We start from the raw sequence: 5,149 nt of genomic DNA on the forward strand, positions 1-5,149 counted from the left end.
CTTTGAAGGTCCAAGGAAGATTACAGGCCTGCCTTGCAGGGTGGCCCCGGGGATTAGGATAAGAAATCATGTGGGCAAGTTCTCAGCCCAGCTCGGGCCAGACACACACCAGGTCCTGGATGATATAAACCAGTGCTCGTGGGGGGATGGGAGGGAAGGAGGAGCTGGCACGACTGCTTTCTCTGTGTCCCCTAAACAGGATGCCTGTCCCCATCGTGTGATAATTCTGCTGCTCTCTGTGCCCATTTGAGTGTGACTTCTCCAGAAGAGGGACAGGGGAGGAGGAGTACAGGCACGGGGCTCTGCCTGGAGGTCCCCGTCCTGCGGTGCACTGGCTGGCGGGGGCAGAGGAGGGCTCCCTGTCGCCCGCTGTAGAGTCCTGGCCCTGATGGCCTCGGCGTGGGCTCCTCCCTCGCCGCCAGGGTCCTAGAGGCCTGCGCCCGGTCAGCGACCCGGGGCCGTGTCCAGCGAACTGCCATCACCCAGTTCCAGCGGGCTGGGCCCAGGCGCCTCCTGCGAACCCACTGGGCCCAGTGGCGGACAGCGCTGCTCAGAGTGTGGCTGGAACCACAGGCCGAGGCCCAGGAGGCCAGCACAGCCCACCCCAGGCCCAGAGCCAGCCTCAGGCACGGGCCTAGGCTGGCCACCAGAGGGCACCTCCTTGTGCTGCTGAGCACTCCAGCCCCGGGGAGGCAGGTGAGGCCCGGCCAGGTCAGGTGGGAGGTCGAAAATGACCGCAGGGCCACTGGGCTCAGAGTCAGCTTGATTCAGTCCCGATGGTCAGGGTGGTTGCATGCTTTTCCAGGACCCCAGAGGCCTTGTGGACACCACCCGTATGGGTTCTCAACAGCCTCCTGGCCGGGCAGCCAGCCAATTGCAGGTCCATCAGCACTTACTGGGCACAGAGTGCCAGCCCAGTGCTGGTCCGCTGCAGAGACGCACCCTGGGCTGCATCTGTTAGGGAGACAGACACCGAAACTCACTATAAGTCATGCTACAGTCTAGGATCAAGAGAGGTAATTGGGGTCAGTAGCAATCTTTTGTCACTCTTTTTTTTTTTTTTTTAATTAGAAAATGAAACATGCTCATTATAGAAAACCCAGAAAATATAAATGAAAAAATATTCTTTCATGACTCTCTCTACCCAAAGATAACTGCCAGTCCATCTCCAGACCAGAAGCATTAGTTCTGATACCAGCACATGGTGACGAAGAGCTGGGTGGCCTAGCACGAGGGAAGAGGCCACAAGGAAACCCGGGCACAACGAGTGAGACTGTATGGCAGCCTAGGGACAGGTCATCGCGGGACACACAGCCCCAGGGTTACCGGCAGGCCACAGAGTGCTCCTCAAGATGAACTGGCATCACCGAGAACCCTCTTTCAGGATGCCACAACATATGTCATGGACTCTAGAAAAGTTTCCAAGAAAAAAGATTAAAGTGGTTTGTTTTAAATGGAATTGAAACGGACTGGCTTTGGTTATTTGCAGAATCCACATATTTACATATGGGGGGCTAGGGCGACAGCAGATTCTGGGATCTCAGGGTATTTTATTTCCAGATCTGTGTTTCAAGAGAATTTGATTTTTAGAGTATGTTTATAAACACTTCCATTCAATTTCTATCAGCAAAGGCAGGCAGGGATCCCGTTTACTGATGGAGAAACTGAGACTTGTAGAAACAAAGTAAATGTCAGGAATGGTAAATGGTAACTAGGGGGCTGAATTCCAGGCCCCGCTCTTTCTACAGCACACACACGCGCGCCCAGGCAGCCCTCACCTAACGACGGGGCCGGGTTTTATGCCATCTCATGGTGGCACAGACTCCCTGAGAGAGCCCCTGGTGTCCGTATAGCGCAGTCCCTGGGGGCTCAGGCCCTGGAGTCAGACCACTCTGGAGAGGTGAGGCCTCAGACAAGTAATTTGACTTTATGAGGCTGAGTGGGGAGAGTAAGGCCCACCTCACAGGGTGTACCTGTATCAGGTAAGCTCTGACTGGTAGCCATTTTTGGGCCACTCGCCTTCCTGAGTCTCGAGCCATGCGGGAGTGTGGGGGGAGTGTAGGGAAAGAGGCAGCGGCGTGTACTGATGGCCATACTACTCTGGGGCCTTTCCTGTCTCCTCTGGGAGCCTCAGGGCTCGTGGGAGAATCTGTCCCCACTTGTGTGCACACAAACAGGAGGCCCTGTTACTGGTCGGGAAAGGAATCCTGCCAGGTCACTTGGGCCCCTAGATGTCCAAGCCCACTGGTTCGGGGTTTCCTCTTTGTTCCCTCGGGCCCGCAGCTGCAGGTCACAGGCCACAGGGCCTGGCCTGCCCAGCCCAACCAAGCACCACAGCCCCAGTGGACAGGGGAAGCAGAGAGAAACGTCCCGGACTCAGAGTAAAGAGACTCTCCCTCGGGGAATAAACAATGTCTGAAGTGCAGGGATGAGACCGTCACCAGCCCTCACGGGCCTGGAAACCAGCTTTGAACTCTTGGCGAATCTGTCTTATGTATTTACTGTTTTCCCCACCCATCTCCTCTTCTGGAATATTTCACAATTTTGAGAAAACAATTACAATTTCTCCTGCCCTACCCTTTGGGGCCGCAGCCCAAGCCTTTGCAGGAGGCTTGGGCAGAGGTAGTGGAAGCAGGGACACAGGCTCAACACCATTTCTTGTTAACTCTCTTCCTAGGGCTCAGCTTCCAGAAGTACCGGGGGGAGAGCTTACTCCCCTGAATGATGTGTTAACCTCTTCCGCCCCTTTGCCAGGTGACAGAGAGCCTCCCCTCTGCCCCGCCTCCCAGCTCCAGCTGCAGGGGCCCAGGGCCAGCACCCTACGGGGCCAGAAGGGGACCGCAGCTCTGAGACCAAAGACCTCGAGGGCAGAGGCGAGGCCGAGCAAAGATGTCTGGGGTGGGAGCAGAGCGTGTGCGTGGAGAGGGAGGGCTGAGAGTAGGGGTGAAGAGGGAGGGCTGAGGGTAGGGGTGGAGAGGGAGGGCTGAGGGTAGGGGTGGAGAGGGAGGGCTGGGAGTAGGGGTGGAGAGGGAGGGCTGGGAGTAGGGGTGGAGAGGGAGGGCTGAGAGTAGGGGTGGAGAGGGAGGGCTGAGAGTAGGGGTGGAGAGGGAGGGCTGAGAGTAGGGGTGGAGAGGGAGGGCTGAGGGCGTGGGCTGGGCTGAGGGGCTTGCCTGACCTGGGCCCTCTCTGGCCAGTGCTCGTCCCGCAGGATTCTGCGGAGCAGGCCCAGGCCCGTGGCTCTGCCCTCTCTCCTGGCCATGAAGGGGTCTTGATGCCCTTTGCTGTCAGGACACACACCAGGGCTTCTCCCCTCAGGAGGAAGTACCTGCAGCGCTGGCGCCTCGAGGCACTGCTCCGCCGGCTCTGGGGTTCCCGCAGGCCAGGCCTGGGCAGCTGCGTGGCAGCGCCGGGTACATGCTCAGGGGACGGAGCAGCTGGTGCCGACACTGGCGAGTGGGGCGGCCCCTCCCCACCCTCACGCTGATCTCCCATCACGTCCCGTTCCCAGCCCTAACCCCTGGAAACGCAGTGTCTGAAAGTAAGTTCAGGCCTTTGGACCTACCAAGGCTGAAACCTCGGGAACAGGTGCAGGAATCTGCACTGTCAACACACCTCAGATGACACCTCCTCGTCACATCCCCTTCCTCCTGGTGCCGCAGAGGTGCAGGCAGGGAGAGGCAGCCGGGGACAGCGGTGGGCCCATCTCGGGGCCTCCTCGCGACTGTCCCCATAGCTCAGGAAGTGGCACCTGAGGCGGGCCTGGCGACTGTGGGCCCTGCGGCTGCAGGTGTCTCAGCGATTACAGCAACAAGACGACGGCTGGGTCCATTCCCAGGTCCTGGGGTGGGGGGGGCGGCCCCGCCCCCCCAGCAGGCCCTGCCCAGCCGTGCCTGCACATTCCTGAGCTGCGGCCCTCCCTGCTTGCTGCCCCCCAAACCCCTTCTTCTTCAGGGGAGGGGTCAGGTCAGTTAGAGAAAACAGCCTGGATTCCAGAGCCCTTAATCCAGCTGGTGACCGCATGCTGAGCAGTCGTGCCCTGTCACCGGTCTGAGGACGGGGCTTGGCCTGTGGCACAGCTGCTGCTCACACCCGCCGTGCTAGGTGTGGCTCGCTGAGCGCCCCTCCCTGATATGCACTCGGAGCCCCGCTTCCCTGATCACGGGCCCCAGCACTCCCGAGCCTGTGAGCCTGTGCGTTTGGCCTGCGGTACAGGGAAGGGCCTCCTCTTCCCTCGGGGGCGGGGCAGAAGGAGCTGGGCCCCCCAGCTCTTCCAGCACTGACAGCACATACCCAGGAGGCAGCCAAAGAGCTTCCTGCTCCCTGATTCCAGGCCTTTGAAACATGGCACCAGCGTCCGGCAGCCAGGGGCCTGAGGGGCAGAGCCAGCCGCAGTGGGAGGCTGGGGAGGAAGGCGGGCCTCAGGAGGCCTCGGGGCAGGCAGGAAGCTGCCAGAGCCCCTGTGTTTGGTGGGCTCGGGGTGAAGCAGGGGGCCCAGCAGCAGCTGTGACCCGCTCCCCTGGAAAGGAAAACAGATCGGAGCCCCACCCGAGCACAGGCTCAGGCACAAGGTGCTCAGGCCAAGAGCTCCGAAGAACAATAAAACGCCCTCCTTAGCCCCAGCTGCTTCTCTCAGTCTCTCCTAAAGGCTGCCCCCTGCCCCAGCCCACCAGCCCCTGACCTGCTTCCTCTGCCGTCAGGCCGCCCTGCGGACAACCGGCCTCCTCTCCTTCCCCCGAGCCGGTGAAGACCCGCAAGCAGGGACTGGGACGGGGACCAGCCTATGTGCACGTGTCAGTCACAGCCCCGGGCTCGTGGGGCTCGAGGGCTGATGCCTGGGCAGCAGTGCCAGACAGACAGCTTCCGGGACAGGGTGCGTGGAGGGGAGGGAGCGGCGGGCAGGAGGCCCTGCCCGAAAAATAAGCCAGGAGGTAGTCAGTCCTGCTCCGGCCAACCTCATCTTCGTCCTCGATGGTGACGGGCAGGGTATCCCTTCACCCCTCGGAGCCAGGGCAGAAAAGGGAAGGCCGAGGGCTCCACCACGCACAAAGGTTCAAACACCTTTTTTTTTTTTTTTTTTTTTTTTGCGGTACGCGGGCCTCTCACTGCTGTGGCCTCCCCCGTTGCAGAGCACAGGCTCCGGGCGCGCAGG

The sequence above is a fragment of the Physeter macrocephalus genome, unplaced genomic scaffold (genome assembly GCF_002837175.3).
Source record: "Physeter macrocephalus isolate SW-GA unplaced genomic scaffold, ASM283717v5 random_1612, whole genome shotgun sequence".
In the NCBI taxonomy this organism is placed as follows: Eukaryota; Metazoa; Chordata; class Mammalia; order Artiodactyla; family Physeteridae; genus Physeter; species Physeter macrocephalus.